Here is a 19,613-nt window from a genome sequence, read left to right on the forward strand (position 1 = left end):
AATTTTATTAATTTTCTTAAAACAGACAAAACCGACAAACATACATTTAACATAAAAATGGGGTTGTATCTTCCCCACTTATTCTAGAAGTAAAATTTCAATACAGAAAAAAGAATACATTTTAAAAATGCTTAAAATCAACTTATTACTTTAAATGAAAAGAAGAAATTTGTTTAACTTTTTATAATAAATCTTCATACATAGACTAATTCTAACATAACTCTTAAATCATATCCCTACTAAATCTAACATAACACTTAAATCATATCTCTGCTAATACAATTCTCTTATTTATTTATTTGCTTATTTTTACTTTTAATATTAATATTTCTTCTTGTTTATCCATATATACACTTTGTTCCATATTTCATAAAATTCTGTTTCTTCTGGATCTTTTAACCATCTTGTCATCATATCCATTTCAGCGTAATCTAATATTTTCTTAATAACTTCCTCTTCTTTGGGGATATTTTCCCCTTTCCAATTTTGCGCATATATTATCCTGGCCCCAGTCAAAATATGAATAACTCAATGTAAAATTTCTTTCTTATATTTCTGATTAGTTATACCCAGTAAATAAAATTCCGGGATATTGTCTTGTATTTTATACTGTTGTAAGCTGCCCTGAGTCCTTCAGGATTGGGTGGCATAGAAGTTGAATTAATAAATAAATAAATAATAAATAAAATAATTCCAGTGTATGTCAGAAAGGTCTTTTTTCAAAACCACAAAGTGCTTCACTCTTCAGCTATATTTCAGAACTGGAAATTCTACAGAGCCAACGCATTGCTTGAAGTCAGTCTGGGTTAAGATACACATTTACCTAGAAACAAGTATGAACTCAGTCAGGCTTTCTTCTAAGCAGGCAATTGAGCAAGATTCCAACGGAGTGGAAAATCAGAGAAATGCTGATACAGTTCCGCGGTTTCTCTGTCCTTTGAAATACATTCTACACATTTGGGGTTATTTCTTTCAGTAACCCTAACAAAATAAGTATTCAAATATTCAGCACAATGGAGGTTTTTGAAATAGCACAAACTCTAAGCTATACCCAGTAAGGGATTGTTTACTGAGATTATGCAGAGTTTTGGATTTAATCTCTCAAAAGCACTTTTAAGCATCTGGGAATGTAAATGCAGCACTTGTGCAAAGGAAGTTGTGTGTGTGGGGGGTTCTGGATAATGCAGCTTTTGCAGTTCAGATGTGGATCACTACAGAGCTCATCCATGCTTTATCACAGAGTGCCAACCATTAGCAAGTTGGGATCTACAGCCATTATTCCGTATTGTGGCAATAATGAAATGTACAGTATTGCCTGGCCGGTGACTTCACTCCCCGGGCCGGATTTGCTGCAGGGCCAGGGAGACACGGCCCTCGGCGCAGCCGCCATCTTGGAAAGCCGGGATCTAGCGAGATTTCGCAAGATCCTGGCCATTTTGGGTAGCATCGGCTATTGCCAATGATGTCGTCGGGGGGTGGAGCCTGCCAGCCCTATAAAAGGGGCTGCGCAGGCTTTGGGCCTCTTTTTCGCCCCAACGACGATGAGCAGCGAACACCCTGCCGCCCTCCCTATCTTTCAGTGTGCCACTGTGGGTCGCCCTTAGGGGGGCCGAATAGGAATTTTTGGCGGTCTCGGTATTTTCTGCAACCGTTTTTTCGCCTATTCCACACTGTGGTGATGGATAGGTGGTTAGGGGGTGCTTCGCCCCCTTTTAGGCTAATTGGCTTACCTTTGGTCATTTGGGTAGGCAGGTTAGGGGCGGAAAACTGGGTGGTGTTTAGCAACTGCGTGTTCTCCATTGGGCATCTTTGGGGATGATTGACAGGTTCTCTCCAAAGGCTCATGGTGACTAGCCGATCTGAGCAATTGGGGGGAACCTGTCTTTGGGTCTCGCCCATTTCTATCCCCTTGTAGGGGTTAGACGGCGAGACCTCCCACATGCAGGTGCATGGCAGAGATCCAGGTGAGGGTGGGGCCCTTCACCTGGATCAGCATGGAGCTACGCTCATAAGTTGCCCCGGACGTTTTTCTGATGTCATTTTCCGCCCCCGAAGTAATTGTTTGACCCTGCGGGTCCTTGTTAGGGTTTTAGTTAAATTTATGCTAATTTAATGAATAAGTTATGCAAATTTAATTAATATAAATGACCCATTTTAAATCCAGCTCTTGTGTCCGTGTCGTTACTCCGCCTCTGCTGCAAATGGATAGATTAATGATGACTCAAGAAGGTAGATTGGCCATTTTAGCTGTTTCTAATTTGAAGACAAAGTGAATATTCCATTAGGCATTACAGCAGATTAATAGAAATAGAGATTCATCAGGCATAGTTTTGCCCTAGAAAAGCGAACTCAACAGGGAAAGGGCTTTGCTTTAAATCTGACCTAGCAATTGGCTACTGTATCAGTAAAGCAAACCTGCCAGCATAGTACTACCAATCTAATTAGTTGCTAAACACCCAGCCCAGGCAGACATACCACTAATGTTTTGTTTTGTTTTGTTTGAACTGCTAGCATCTTCCTGTGTTGGAGCTTCTTAGGCTAAATATAACATATCACATGAAAATCACTATCTCATTAAGAGGAAACTTCTAGTCAAGACAAAAGACTTGAAACGAAGCTGTTGCAATATTGATTATAAATCTGGAGTGAAGCTCTGTGGTTTTGACCTTGACCCTGGCCACATGTTTTATGGAATCTCCAATACTTTTCTCTTAGTGCATCTTTCTTTTCATCTTGTTATGAGCTTTGTAACTTGAGCATCCTAAGGAAACATGTATTTTGCTAGCATACAATTTTTATTGTACTATTTTTGGAGATTACTGTAGAAGCTGTTTCAAAACAGGTTATTTCCCCTTGACTCAACGGAAATGAATATGTGGTGCTGTTTATTTTTAAATAAACATATTTTGGCATGGTGAGACACCTAATAGAAGTTGGGTTATTTGGATAGCAGATGACAGAAAAAGGAATTGATTTTTTTTTTCAAAATGTAGAATTCATCCTGGAAATATTCATTTGGAAATGAAAGATTTGCACTTGGCAATGCTCATAATGTTGCATTTCAAGCCAAACAAAAATTCAAAGACCTGCCAGGAAAACAGACTACTAGTCATTGGATAAATGAATAGGCACAGAGAAACTGCAGTAACAAACGAAAAAGAACATTTCTGGATTCCAGAAGGAAAATAATCCACTGTGTTGCTATAATGTCTGCAACCTTCATTCATTATTTTTTGAGAAATTGTGTTAAAAGAAACTATGGAAAACATTTGCTTTAAGAGCTGACAGCACTTTGATACAAGCAAAGAGCACTCTTCAGAGTCAACACAGTCAAACTTTTCAGAAAATTTAACACATCTAATTGAAAGCTTTCCTAAATTCTGTTTGTGTGTGCGTGTGTTTACAGACAATGCTCCTACTGGGAAGTGCTGATAAAATGAAATAACTGTGTGCATATGATCTGGGAAGGCCTAGAAGCTGCTGAAAGCTGCCGAAGAGCTGTGTAGTTGCCTTAACAATGGAGAAGAGTCAATTTGTTCAGGCCCCACAGCTTTGCAAAATGCCCCTTTGGATGCATTGCACAACCCTGTAATACTGCCAGACAGAGTTAGTCTGTGAAGATTTATTTTGCCTAGCAGAAAAAGAAACCATTGCTTTCCGTTCTCTCTATATAACAAATTACTCTCAACTTTTTCTGAATTTATCTTTTATAAATGTAGATATAGATGTAAGGGGAATTTATTTCGAAAAAAAAAATATTTTAGCAACTCTATTTACATTGTAGTTTCATATCCTTGAGTCCTCCTTAAAATACTTGCCAGTCTTAATGAAAAAGTCTGAGATAAACAGAAAAGATAATTTTTTATTTTTGATATATTTGTTCCCATCTCTGTCTTCTATATATTTCTATATCTGCTTGTGAAGTATAGATAAGGTGTGTAGTGCTTAAATTGAAAACTAATGGTTGGATATAGAATGAATACTGGTTATGTGATAAACTCAATACTTAGTTTCCCCAATTGGTCATCACAGAACAACTATAAATGTAAGATGACATTTGAGAGACATCATTACTGACATACTGAATAAAAGGATAATGTATAAAGCAAGTCTGTTTCAGTATATTTTTTGAAGTTCTAAATAGATTTTACTGTACTAACATGGTTATGTAAGAAATGTTTATATCAAAGTTCATTGTTAAATTGGCTCTTTTTTTTTGCCTGACCACTAATAAGTATTTGGCATCTCTTTTTAAACAGATATTTGTGTAAAGGATCGTATAATAGGAGAATTGAAACTTGGAGAATTGAAACTTGGACTGCTGTGGCTTTATGCTATATTGAATGCACTCTAGAAAGAGGCACAATATAAAAAAGCAGATACTAAAATCTGATGAACATCAATGAAATGTTCAATGGAATAGGGCCTTTTCATAATCTCATACAAGTAGGCAATGCCCCTGCCTTCTATTCTGCCTTTTATAAAATCTTAAATCACTGTTTATGGCAATATACATTTAATAATCAAATCTGGGACTGGCAGCTTTGTCATTAAATGAAGCAGTTGCTAAGCAGAAAATCATGTGATATATCTGTCCTTCGTTTTCACCATTCTTTGGAATGCCTTTGGAATGCTTTCTCTGGCACTGGGATAATTAGCAAGAAGAAAATTCATATTTCTACTTTGGGGAAGAAAGGATTGCTCACTGTCTTAGTGGTGCAGTGGTTAGAGTGCAGTACTGCAAGCTCCTTCTGCTGATCACCGTCTGCCAGCAGTTTGGCAGATCAAATCTCAGTAGGTTCAAGGTTGGCTCAGCCTTCCATCCTTCCGAGGTCGGTAAAATGAGGACCCAGATTGTTGGGTGCAATATGCTTACTCTCCGTAAACCACTTAGAGAGGCCTGTAAAGCACTGTGAAGCGGTATATAAGTCTAAATGCTATTGCTAAATGCTATTGCTATTACAAGAGATTAAGCAGGCATACAATGGAAGTATGCATTGAACGCAACATGTGGTGCCGATAGTCTTGAAAGTGCTGGGAGTTTGGAGCTATAAATATACTATGAAAACAGTATAGAGCATTTTACATTGAATGCCTATATATTCTTTTGCAACTGGGGGAGAAGCAACAGGACAAAGGAGGGAGAAACAACAGGAAAATGCATATTGCCTGTAATGGGATGCTGCAAAGGTTGTAAATGCAGGTGTTGGGGTAATGAATCCCAGGATACTGCCTAGGAAATAATAAGACAAGAGAAACTTGTCAGAGTTTTATTATTGATATATTTGTTTCCATCTCAGAGAAAGAAATTTATGACCCTCCCCTTTATACCCTTAGAAAAGACATTCAAATAGAGAGAAGTTGCCTGAAAATGGACTCCGGCATAAGTCCGAAAGATCAGAAAACTAAACCTTTGGTCTCAGTGATTGATGCAGACCGGATCTTGCAACATTTATCCTATATATATGCCTGCACTCTATCTGGATGCATAGTAGGAGCTGAATATTGTTAGGCAGAGCTAATCTGATAAAACAAAGTGTTTTCAATGCAGGTACAGTTATGGAACTATTTGTCAGTGCAGTCAAAGCAGAATCCACTCTACCTTGTCATTATACTTCAAGACAACTTCACTCAAAACTTAACTGAAATAAAATGCTCCTCCTTGTAATACTTGCAGTGATGATAATTTTGCCAATAAGGAATACTGGGAGAAGGAAAAATAATGGAATAAGGAAATAAAGAAAAAAGATTGCTGTTATTGGGAGGAATTTTTCAAGATTTTCTACCATTGATGTTGAGCAAATCATGCTCAAATATAAAATATATGTTGTGAATGGAGGTGGGGTTGTGTAAAATGTATCAAGAATGTATATGCTTTCTGTTTTGCTCTGGATAGCAATAGGGAGCATAGTAGGAAATGCAGGCTAGGACATTCATGGATATTGTACCTATATATGCAAAATATATTTGTAGTATTTATTCAACAGTCCATGTTAAAAGCTTTCTATTATTGATTCATATTGCCTTGAATAGCTTGAAAAAAGTTAAGAAAAATATACAGATTTTTAAAATAAACATTGCTCTAGTTTTGTCATTTATTCCAGTAAGTCTCTCTCTCTTAATTTAGCAACTTAAAATCGAGTATTTTCAAGAGCAATTGATTTTAGTCAAAAATTACCATTCTCTCTCACTTAAACCAAGTTTGCTATAATTAATTGTACCATATGGCTTTGATTATGCATGACAAGTGGCAAATCTACGCATTGATGTTGCCATACTCTATATTAAGTCAAAACAATTTAATAAAATGTATAGGCTGACTCTGGAAACAGAAGGTGCAGAGGGGGTAAAATGTTTAAATATGTGAAATGTTTCTTCTAACAGATATGTGTGTATATTTTGTGTGTGTGTGAGAAAGAGAGAGAGACAGAGAGAGAAAGACAGACAGACAGAGACAGAGAGTGGGAGGAAGGGAGGGAGAGAGAGAGGGAGAGAGGGAAAGAGTTTTGAAGAGCAAAATGTTTGTAAAATTATGGAGTAGATAGTAGTGAAATTGTAGTTAAATAAAATAGTTTGATTTTACAGTGAATTCATTTCGATTATACAGTCACTGTTTCTCCAGTTCTCCCTTTCTCTCTCCTCTCCCTTTTCCGCCCTCCGTAATGTGGAAAAGTAGCTTCCCATCTATTAATATAATCTCTTGTGTGCCTGCAAAATGTGCCAGAACCGATTAGAGCAGATATTAAATGATAATTGGACATTTAGTGCTCATCAAACAGAAAGTGACAGATGGGCCACTAATTAAATTATAGTTCTGACATTATTCACAATGGTTTATGAATCTTCACTGATGACCTTCATGAATCTTTTTTCTTTCTTTTTTTCTTTTTTCTTTTTTTCTTGTTTTCTTTCTTTCTTTCTTTCCTTCTTTCTTTTTTTCTTTCTTTCTTCCCTCCCTCTCCTCCTTCCTTTTTCTTTTTTCTTTTTTACTTCTCTCCAAATAAAATATTGGGTTAGAAAAAAGGACAGACATATAAAACCTCAGGAAGGCTATTATATTTATATTTAGAGCCAGCAAAACTATAGTGCTAATTAAATGGAATAATATTTTGATTTTAAAATAATAATAATATGAGTAATATGGAAAACTGAACATGGAACACTCAAACTAGTGAAGATACACGAGAAATTAAATTGCTATCAAGGAAAAATAAATGTTAACAGTAAATTCTCTGTAAAATTAATATTTTTACTTTGGAATAGGAATGCATGGTCTCTTGTTTCATACTGTTTTACATAACATATCAGGTTTGTCTGACATTCCCCCCTTCCTTCCATTAGCTAAATTAACAGACTTAGTTTCAGCATTGAACCCAGAATACTGAATCATAGTTGTTGAACCAGAACCACATTTTCTTTTTCAATTAAAAAGGAAAACACAGTGTTAATTACTTTCCAACTTTGATCTTGCCATTTTCATCTTTATTTTCATTACTGCTCCTTAGAATAACAATTTGGAACATTGCTTGAAAAGTACCACCCAAAAGAAGGCTTATGGTTGTGAACAGTGCTTTGAAGATTTCATCTGTAATTAGAAAAGGGGGTGGGGAGAAACCCTTCAAATTCTCATTCCTTAATAATTGTCTATTGTCAAAAATAAATCCCACATTTAGCTTCTATATATTGCTTTCAGAATTCATAAATTTCATACAGTCGTAAATTCTCTATTATGGTCATTTTCTTCAGTACTTTTAACATTTTAAAATACAATACATATATATTAGTGTATTTACAACAGTTGCTATTGTTACATAAATTTGAATTTAAGGTATCATATTTGGATGCATGCTGACTTATTTTTTTATTATTTATTTATTTATCTATTGGATTTGTATGCCGCCCCTCTCTGGAGACTCGGGGCAGCTAACAGCAACAATAAAACAGTGTACAATAGTAATCTAATACTAAAAATGATTAAAAACCCATTAATATAAAAACCAAACATACATACATACATACCATGCATAAAATTGTAAAGGCCTAGGAGGAAAGAGGATCTCAATTCCTCCATGCCTGACAGCAGAGGTGGGTTTTAAATAGCTTACGAAAGGCAAGGAGGGTGGGGAAAATTCTAATCTCTGGGGGAAGTTGGTTCCAGAGGGCTGGGGCCACCACAGAGAAGGCTCTTCCCCTGGGTCCTGCCAAGCGACATTGTTTAGTTGACAGGACCCGGAGAAGATCCACTCTGTGGGACCTAACTGGTCGCTGGGATTCGTGCGGCAGAAGGCGGTCCCTGAGATAATCTGGTCCGGTGCCATGAAGGGCTTTATAGGTCATAACCAACACTTTGAATTGTGACCGGAAACTGATCGGCAACCAATGCAGACTGCGGAGTGTTGGTGTAACATGGGCATATTTGGGAAAGCCCATGATTGCTCTCGCAGCTGCATTATTGCTCAACATATGAAGAAAAATGAAGTTAGACTTGCTTCTGTATCCCAGACTATACAATTAAATCCACCATTTTGATTCTTTTTGAAATGCTTTCAAACACCTCTACATACTTCTCAATTTTTTGGTGGTTGTTGTAAAAATAATTCACAAAATACACATTATTTTAAAAATAATATGGAGCTCCCAAAATACTTATTCTAGTATGGTAATCAGCCCTTCAAAAACAAGCATTTGCATTGGGTTGATTTCAAATACTGTTTGCCTTTTCTATGAACATCTGTCAGAACGGAAAAAAGATTGAAAATCTGAGAAGTATTGTTCTTTTAATGAATGTTTTATTCCGCCTCCACCATCCCACGGAACATATCACAAACAGCTTTCACATATAAAAAGAGCAACCAAGAAATCCTAGATGAATTTGCCCAGAGTCTAATAAACTAACACCACAAAGGCTTTGTTTGAATTCAGTAATTGTGTCTCAGTCAAAGCTATCGTTATCTTGAGATAAAATGTTATCTCTCTCAACAGAAACTTTGTGATGCAAGCCAATGCAATGCTACCAGCATCTTGACTGCGGTATAACAAAAAATAAAATAATAAAATAAATAAAAATAAAATAGTCACTACTATTTTATGAAAACACATACCATATTCTTGGAATATTTGATTCCTACTGGTAATGTGTATAAATTGGCACAACCTTTGGAAGAAATATCTTCATTGGATATAGAATGGATTTCCCTTCAAACATAGTAACAAAAATTTTTCACGATACACTTTCTGATTAAGTTACCTCTTCAGTGTAATCAATCTGAAAACATTTATTCAATTGAGTTTGGTTGACCCCAGTATACTTGTTGAGAAAATAAAGGAGGTTAACTACATACATGACATGACATCATAGCTTTTACTACATGTTGGGGATTGTTCTTGTTGAGGATCATATCTAGGATGTAAAAATCCATACAAACACTAGATGGCAACTGACACTCTTTATACATTATACTCTGGCTCTTTGAAGACCAGAAATAACACTTTGTTTAGAAGTATTACTCATGTAAGAGTGGATGGCTGACAGATAGATAGATGATAACACACAGCAGCAGCAGCAGCAGCAACAAAATGAAACAATAGCAGCAAACAGAATCAGAAAGAATTGAACACTTTCATAATGAAATGATTTTAGGAGAAAATATTTCTGACATTCTCCATACAGCAGTACCTCATTCATCTCAAGAAGCAAAACAAATAAATATTCAGTCCCATATTAATTGTGACATTTAATAAAAAACACACTGGAAGCTTTTCTTCCTTTCAGAGTAGCAACTATAAAGCAGATGTGACTATGAACTGGGCTGTAGCAGAGTTTCTCCTAAACATCTTTCATCCACATATCTATTAATACAGGATGAATTTTGCAAAGTAACTGGACAATTTCCCCATTGAGAACAGTAATATTACACTTTGTTAACAAAAGCATCCATGATAAATATCATAACTATGTGGATAGGAATTAAGGGAGATCAACTCTTATCTGAGAATAATGACATAAGAGAAATAGATTTCAATGTATAAGACTATTGATAACTTCACTCAGCAATTTTGTATGGATTCAAAAAAGTACAGGTAGCCCTCAACTTGCAACTGTTCATTTAGTTCAGACTCAAAGTCAACCCGGATAAGACGGAGTGACTGTGGGTTCTGCCTCCCAAGGACAACTCCATCTGTCCATCCATTACCCTGGGGGGGGAAAGTATTGACCCCCTCAGAGAGGGTCCACAACTTGGGCGTCCTCCTCGATCCACAGCTCACATTAGAGAAACATCTTTCAGCTGTGGCAAGGGGGGCGTTTGCCCAGGTTCGCCTGGTGTGCCAGTTGCGGCCCTATTTGGACCGGGAGTTATTGCTCACAGTCACTCATGCCCTCATCACCTCGAGGCTCGATTACTGTAACGCTCTCTACATGGGGCTACCTTTGAAAAGTGTTCGGAAACTTCAGATCGTGCAGAATGCAGCTGCGAGAGCAATCATGGGCTTCTCTAAGTATGCCCATATTACTCCAACACTCCGCAGTCTGCATTGGTTGCTGATCAGTTTCTGGTCACAATTCAAAGTGTTGGTTATGACCTATAAAGCCCTTCATGGCACCGGACCAGAATATCTCCGGGACCGCCTTCTGCTGCACGAATCCCAGCGACCGGTTAGGTCCTACAGAGTGGGCCTTCTCTGGGTCCCGTCGACTAAACAATGTCGTCTGGCGGCACCCAGGGGATGAGCCTTCTCTGTGGTGGCTCCGACCCTCTGGAACCAGCTCCCCCCTGAGATTAGGATTGCCCCCACCCTCCTTGCCTTTCATAAACTCCTTAAAACCCACCTCTGCCGTCAGGCATGGGGGAATTGAAACATCTCCCCCTTGCCCATGTTGTTTTGGTGTATGATTGATTATGTGCTTGTTTATATATATTGGGGTTGCTTTTATGAATTTTTTAATCTAAAACTGTAATTAGATTGGTAAATATTAGATTTGTCACTATGTACTGTTTTTGCCATTGTTGTGAGCTGCCCCGAGTCTGCGGAGAAGGGCGGCATATAAATCCAATAAATCTAATCTAATCTAATCTAATCTAGTGAGCAAAGTTACAACTACTGAAAAAGTGACTAATGACCTTTTTTCACACTTACAACCATGACAGCATCCCAACATTCAGATGTTTAGCAACTGACTCATATTTATTATGGTTGCATTTGTTAAGTGAGTTTTACCCCATTTTTTTGCCACAGTTGTTAAGCAAATCACTCCACTTGTTAAATTAGTAACTCAGTTGTTAAGTGAATCTGGATTATCCACTGATTTTGATTTTCAGAATGGGGCAGAAGGTAATCCCAGCACTCTGGGACCCTGCAACCATAATAAATATGGGTCAGTTGCTAAACATCTGAATTTTGATCATGGGAACATGGGGATGCTCAATTGTGATTCTGAGTCTGTATTAATGATAATAAAGTTCTAAAGGCTAAAGCAACGTAGAAGTGACCTTGGGAAAAATATAAAAGAGCTGTTCAGATAATGAAAGAAGATATGTGCCATTAAGAAGTACAGCATTTGAACAATAAATGCTGATAAAATATCAAAGTAATCTTACTTTCATTTGCTTATTACAAGATAGGACAGATATCAGATGTCTTCATCATGTATATCTCAAAAGTTAGACAGCTTACATTGAACATATATTTTCTGACGAATAACTATCAGTAATTATCATCTATCTGACAGTGGGGTAGCAGTCTTCTCAGACTAAATTGTCTACATGATCCACAAGTATACAATTTTAATGGTACTGAAAGCTGCTATGAAATCTAAAATGATCAATATAATCATACTCTATAAATATCAAATATTGGTTAGGATCATTTATCAAGTTAACCAAGGCAACCCAAAGCTCGCTTTAAAGCCAATTTGAATTGTCTCTATATGATCATTTGGAACTAATGAGCTTCCCTATCATTTTTCCCAACAATGAGTGTTTGGAAACTGGACCATAATTACCCATAGAATTCATCAGAACATTTAAACATGAAAATATCCTATTTTCAAAAATAGAATATAAAATATAGAATCGTAGGACTTTAAGGGACTTCAGAGGTCTTCTGTTCAAACCTTTGCTCAATGCAGAAGACCTTATAACAATCCATGTTTGAAAATCTCCAATGATGGAGTATCTACAACTTTGAGAGGCAAGCTATTCAATTGTATAATTGGTCTCATTGTCAGAAAAAGTTTCTTACTTGAAGAAGGCAGAGCATCAGGGCGGGATGGTCGTCTCTGATAGAGCTCCTGTGGGAAACACCAAACTGAAGTCGTTTGGAAATCCTAAATAGAGTCAAAAGAAGGGAGATACAGCTGAATGTTCAGTAGGGGATTCAAGACAGTCACAGCCCAGCCTATCAGTCATCGGCTTTTTGGAGGCAACAGAATGCCATTAAACATGGCCGCCGAGCTGAAAGCAAGGAGTGGAAGATTGGAGACAGAGGAGTCATCTAGGTGTATCAACGGATTAATCATAACTAAAAAGGAAGGAAATAGCCTTTTTTTGCCTCTAAATTTGGACTATTATCAAAAAGAGCAGTTAAAAAAGAGGGGGGAGTTTCTGATCCACTTCCAGATAAAAACAGTGGGAGGAGCACTTTTTTGAAAAAGATTTTACTATGGACTATTGTTAGAGAATATCTTTTTTGCCTGCTACACTTTTTAATCTTTTTTGGAATGTAATACTTTTCTTATTATTCTAGTTTTTCTCTTGATCCTTGATTTCCAATAATGTTTGGATATTGTTGCAGTATTTTAAACACAATGACACCTAGTGTAATTTTGGGATATTTTTTCATTTCTCTGGAGTGCAGATGTGGAGTACGTGAATGTATCTTATTTTGACTCAGTGTGTTATCATTTAACCTTGAATGGGAAAGAGCACCATATTTGAATTCTGATTTCTTTTTAATCACAAATACTTAGTCTTCAACATCTGGTGATATTTTTTTTCTAAAAGACATTTTGAAGGGATTTTTTCCCCATTTGTAATAATACTTTTTTTTTTGTACTGTGCCACCTTTACGGGAAATGGATTAGGGCAAGAAAAGCTTGAAGATTGAATGCATATATTACCTCACCCCCTTTTTTGTTAAGCATTGTTGTTTTCTTCTACTTCCTTTGTATATTTATTTATTCATTCATTCATTAGATTTTTATGCTGCCCTTCTCACAGTGACTCAGGGCAGTGTACAATATTATAAATACAATAATGTATAAATCTAATTTACTTCAAAAGACTGGTACAAATTGCTAAAAGTGTTAAAACCCCATATACAGACATACACATTCATCAGATTCAATTATTCAATTATACACATTCATCAGATTCAATTATTCAATTATACACATTCATCAGATTCAATTATTCAATGAGCTGGGGTGGTGCAGCAGGTAGAGTCAACGAAGCAGTGGAAGTGATGTGCCGGTGCCTGGAGGCTGTTGGGGCCTGGATGGGTGTCAACAAACTCAAACTCAATCCAGACAAGACGGAGTGGCTGTGGGTCTTGCCTCCCAAGGACAACTCGATCTGTCCATCCATTACCCTGGGGGGGGAATTATTGACCCCTTCAGAGAGGGTCCGCAACTTGGGCGTCCTCCTCGATCCACAGCTCACACTAGAGAAACATCTTTCAGCTGTGGCGAGGGGGGCGTTTGCCCAGGTTCGCCTGGTGCGCCAGTTGCGGCCCTACTTGGACCGGGAGTCATTGCTCACAGTCACTCATGCCCTAATCACCTCGAGGTTCGACTACTGTAACGCTCTCTACATGGGGCTACCTTTGAAAAGTGTTCGGAAACTTCAGATCGTGCAGAATGCAGCTGCGAGAGCAATTATGGGCTTCTCTAAGTATGCCCATATCACTCCAACACTCCGCAGCCTGCATTGGTTGCCGATCAGTTTCCGGTCACAATTCAAAGTGTTGGTTATGACCTATAAAGCCCTCCATGGCACTGGACCAGAATACCTTCGGGACCGCCTTCTGCCGCACGAATCCCAGCGACCGGTTCGGTCCCACAGAGTTGGCCTTCTCCGGGTCCCGTCGACTAAACAATGTCGTCTGGCGGGACCCAGGGGAAGAGCCTTCTCTGTGGCGGCTCCAACCCTCTGGAACCAACTCCCCCCTGAGATTAGGATTGCCCCCACCCTCCTTGCCTTTCGCAAACTTCTTAAAACCCACCTCTGCCGTCAGGCATGGGGGAACTGAAACATCTCCCCCTTGCCCATGTTGTTTTGGTATTAGATTGATTGTATGTGTGTTTTGTTTATTTGTTTTAATACTTGGGGTTGTTTTTGTGAATTTTTAGCTTAAAACTGAAATTGGATTGGTGGGTATTGGATTGTCATTATATATTGTTTTTTGTCTTGCTGTGAGCCGCCCCGAGTTTTCGGAGAGGGGCGGCATATAAATCCAATAAATCTAATCTAATCTAATCTAATCTAGAGTGCTGTACTGCAGGCCACTGAAGCTGACTTGTAGATCTGAAGGTCAGCGGTTCAAATCTCATCACCGGCTCAAGGTTGACTCAGCCTTCCATCCTTCCGAGGTGGGTAAAATGAGGACCTGGATTGTGGGGGCAATAGCCTAGCTCTGTTAGAAAAGTGCTATTGCTAACATGTTGTAAGCCACCCTGAATCTAAGGAGAAGGGTGTCATAAAAATCAAATAAATAAATAAATAAATAAAAATAAATAAATAAATAATATTGGCCAGAGACAATCAAATGAATGAATGAAGGAATGAATGAAGGAAGGAAGGAAGGAAGGAAGGAAAGAAGGGTGGAGAGAAGGAAAGCAAGGTAGATAGGTGAGATGGTGACAGTAGGTGAGGAGTGAGAAAAAGAAAAATGAATACAGACCAATAATCAATTATTAAGATAAAAGTGTTATAAATGCAAAAAAATATTACTTAAAATAGATGATTTATTTATTATTTGGATTTGTATGCCGTCCCTCTCCGAAGACTCGGGGCGGCTCACAACAGTGAAAACAAATCATAATAATCCAATTAATTAAAATATTTAAAGATTTAAAAAACCCCATATGCTAACAGACACACACACAAGCATACCATGTATAAATTAAACGTGCCCAGGGGGAGATGTTTAATTTCCCCATGCCTGACGGCAAAGGTGGGTTTTGAGGAGTTTACGGAAGGCAGGAAGTGCAGGGGCAGTTCTGATCTCCGGGGGGAGTTGGTTCCAGAGAGCCGGTGCCGCCACAGAGAAGGCTCTTCCCCTGGGGCCCGCCAACCGACATTGTTTAGTTGACGGGACCCGGAGAAGGCCAACTCTGTGGGACCTAATCAGTCGCTGGAATTCGTGCTGCAGAAGGCGGTCTCGGAGATATTCTGGTCATAACCATTTAAAGGTCATAACCAACACTTTGAATTGTGACCAGAAACTGATCGGCAGCCAATGCAGACTGCGGAGTGATGGTGAAACATGGGCATACCTAGGTAAGCCCATGACTGCTCTCGTAGCTGCATTCTGCACAATCTGAAGTTTCCGAACACTTTTCAAAGGTAGCCCCATGTAGAGAGCATTACAGTAGTCGAACCTCGAGGTGATGAGGGCATGAGTGACTGTGAGCAATGAGTTCCGGTCCAGATAGGGCCGCAACTGGTGCACCAGGCGAACCTGGGCAAACGCCCCCCTCGCCACAGCTGAGAGATGGTTTTCTAATGTGAGCTGTGGATCGAGGAGGACGCCAAGTTGCGGACCCTCTCTGAGGGGGTCAGTAATTCCCCCCCCAGGGTAATGGACGGACAGATGGGATTGTCCTTGGGAGGCAAAACCCACAGCCACTCCGTCTTATCCGGGTTGAGCTTGAGTCTGTTGACACCCATCCAGGCCCCAACAGCCTCCAGGCACTGGCACATCACTTCCACCACTTCATTGACTGGGCATGGGGTGGAGATGTAAAGCTGGGTATCATCGGCATATTGATGATACCTCACCCCATGTCCTTGGATGATCTCACCCAGTGGTTTCATGTAGATGTTAAATAGCAGGGGGGAGAGGTCCTACCCCTGAGGCACCCCACAAGGGAGAGACCTCGGAGCCGACCTCTGACCCCCCACTAACACCGACTGCGACCGGCCAGAGAGGTAGGAGGAGAACCACTGAAGCACAGTGCCTCCCACCCCCAGCCCCTCCAACCAGTGCAGAAGGATACCATGGTCGATGGTATCGAAATCCACTGAGAGATTGAGGAGCACCAGGACAGAGGATAAACCCCTGTCCCGGGCCTGCCAGAGATAATCCATCAACGCGACCAAAGCTGTTTCCGTGCTGTAACCGGGCCTGAAACCCGACTGCTGGGGACCTAGATAATCGGCTTCTTCCAAGGACCGCTGGAGCTGGAGTGCCACCACCTTCTCGACAACCTTCCCCATAAAGGGAAGGTTGGAGACTGGATGATAGTTGTTAAGTATGGCTGGGTCCAGGGAAGGCTTCTTGAGGAGGGGGCGCACGAGCGCTTCTTTATAGAGTGTTGGAAAAACTCCCCTCCCCAAGGAAGCGTTGGTAATCTCCTGGGCCCAGCTCCGTGTCACCTCCCTGCCAGCCGAGACCAACCAGGAGGGACACGGATCCAGTAGACAGGTGGCAGAACTCACAGCTCCAATGGCCTTGTCCACTTCATCAGGTGTCACCAGATCAAACTCTTCCCAGACAGGTGGACAAGTACGTGCCCCAGTCACCTCGACTGATTCATTGTCAGTCGACTCTGTTTTACAATTGGAGTCGAGGTCGGCCCGGATCTGAGTGACTTTATCAGTGAAAAACTTGTTAAACTCCTCGGCACTACTCTGCAAGGGCTCCCCAACTCCCCCCTGATTAAGAAGGGAGCGGGTCACCCTAAACAGAGTGGCCGGGCGGGATTCCACTGATGCAATCAAGGCGGCATGGTACGCGCATCTTGCCGCCTTGAGCGCCACTTTGTAAGTCTTAATAAAAGCTCTTACAAGTGTTCGATCATATTCAGACCTACTCTTCCTCCATCGCTTCTCTAGACGTCTTTTTTGGCGTTTCAGCTCCCGGAGCTCCTCGTTGAACCATGGGGCTCTACGGGGTCTAGCGCCACGGAGAGGTCGCAAAGGCGCAATCCGGTCGAGAGGCTCCGCAGCAGCCGTATTCCAGGTCTCCGCAAGAGACTCCGCCGAACTGTGGATGAGTGCCTCTGGAATAACCCCAAGAGCCGTCTGAAAGCCCTCTGGGTCCATCAGGCATCTGGGGCGGAACATCTTCATTGGTTCCGCTTCCCTGCGGGGAAGGATTGGAGCCAGGAAGTCAAGCCATAGTAGAAAATGGTCTGACCATGACAAAGGCAATGCTTCTAAGCCCTTTAGTCTCAGACCATTTCTCAATTGCTCGGAAAGGAATACCATGTCAGGTGCATGCCCTCCCTCGTGAGTCGGACCCTGTACTACTTGAGTCAGGTCCATGGCTGTCATGGTGGCCATGAACTCCTGTGCCAACCCAGAGGTTTTGCCGAGTGACGGCAGGTTGAAGTCCCCCAGGACAATGAGTCCGGGGAACTCCACTGCCAACCCGGCTACCTCCTCGAGTAGCACAGGCAGGGCTTTTGACATGCAGCTGGGAGGCAGGTACGTGAGAAATAAGCCCACCTGGACCCCTAAGTCCAACTTCAACAAGAGAGACTCGCAACCCGCAATTTCCGGAGCAATGAGTCTACGCAGGCAAAGGCTCTCCCTGGCTATAATAGCCACTCCTCCCCCCCTTCCCTGGGGTCGAGGTTGATGCCATATCTGAAACCCGGCTGGGCTAAGTTCAGAGAGAGGAACACCTCCCTCCGGGCCCAGCCAGGTTTCAGTAATACACGCCAGGTCGGCCTCCTCATCCAGGATCAGATCCCGAATGAGGAGAGCTTTATTTACCACCGACCTGGTGTTAAGCAGCAGCAACCTGAGTCCAGGGCCAGAGTTACACTCATCACCAGTACCCAAGATTGGGCTCACAGAGCCAGAACAAGGGACCGTTATTAACCAACGGTCCCTCGTTCCCCTGGAACGGCTAGCTCTGTGGCCCACGCCATATCTGCCTCTCCCCAGCAACACAGGGATATTCCGACCCTCTGCCACCCCTGAGATCGGTGCCCCTTCCTCTCCTGTCTCCCAAGCATCAGGTGGGCCAAATCTATCATTCACACTACTATCAATCAACTCATCCATACCATAACCCCCCCCAACCCAATTATACCAATCATTCCATTCATACCCACAAGTATACTTATCCCAGTCATCCATTACTTAGCACCCCAATTATATTAAAAAACAATTAAATTAATAACAGTATAAAATAGCAATTGATAAAAATTTAAAACACAATAACATTAAAATTATACTTATATAAATATAGGATAAAAATTATAAATTAGTAAAAATTGATTTTCTTTTGATGGTATAAAATCAGATCTTAAAACATTTTATAATCATCAGTAATCAAACAGTCAGTCCAGGTGCGGTGTTCCTCGGTCTCCATGGTCTAAGGTCTTAATCTAGTTCAAAGAGTCTTGATGTTAAACCTCCTCTCTTTTAAAATCAGACCACAAGAGGGCATAGTTCTTCAATCCATCCACAATCCACATAGTTCTTCAATCCATCCACAATCCACAAGGGGGCATAGTTTCTCAGCGATGATACACACAAATACACACAAATCATGAATCAAGGTTAAGAGGGGAAGGGGGGGAAAGTTGGAGAAATAATCCTCAGTTCTTAGTTTTTTAATCTCCCCCTGGCCCCCAGCAGCTCTCACCCACTGGTGCCATACGGGGGAGGGGGCTAAATTATTGCCCCTAGATGTCTTCATTCATCCATTGGCGTTGAAGCTGGCCACCGCCACTGGACTCCATTCCTTCCCAAAGAAAAAGCTGTCTCTCTCCCCCACGTTGTCTCTGTCATTCCCCGACACTGCCATCTCGACACCGGACCTCTCACCTCCGGAGTTGGGCTGGAGGTCTATCCCGGTGGGGACTCGACTCCTCTCGCTCCCCTCGGCTCCTCTCATCGCCTCCCTGCTGGCGCTACGACCCTCCGTCCTCCACCCGGTCCAATCCCGCCGCCCTTTCTCCGCATTTCTCCGCACCGGCAAGATGTTTCTCCGGTGCCATGCTCTCCCTCGGCTCTCCCTCGGCATCTCCACAGCAGTGGCTCGGCGTTCCTCCGTCCTCTCCTTTCTCCAGAAGGCAGCATCTCCCAAAGGCTGCTTCCTCTGCGAGGGTCCACCAGACGACGACGACGATGCCATCTCCGCGTCTCAACTGGCCACCTCTCCTTGCCACAGTCTCACTTGGCATCCCTCCCAACAGGCGGGACATTCCCAGCCCTCAAGCTCATAACAACAGGGGGGCAAAGTGGCCCGTGGGCTCTGACCCATCGTCGACCGCCTCAGACCTGGACTGACCCATTTTCCTGATGATTTTCCGTTGTTTCAGAGGAGCAGCGGACCCACCATACTCCTCACTGCTCGCACCGGAACCGGAAAAAAAATGTAACTATCTATCTATGGTTTTGAAATATATGCAAGGTACCGTATTTTCCGGCGTATAA

The sequence above is a fragment of the Erythrolamprus reginae genome, chromosome Z, assembly GCF_031021105.1.
Source record: "Erythrolamprus reginae isolate rEryReg1 chromosome Z, rEryReg1.hap1, whole genome shotgun sequence".
Lineage (NCBI taxonomy): Eukaryota > Metazoa > Chordata > Lepidosauria > Squamata > Dipsadidae > Erythrolamprus > Erythrolamprus reginae.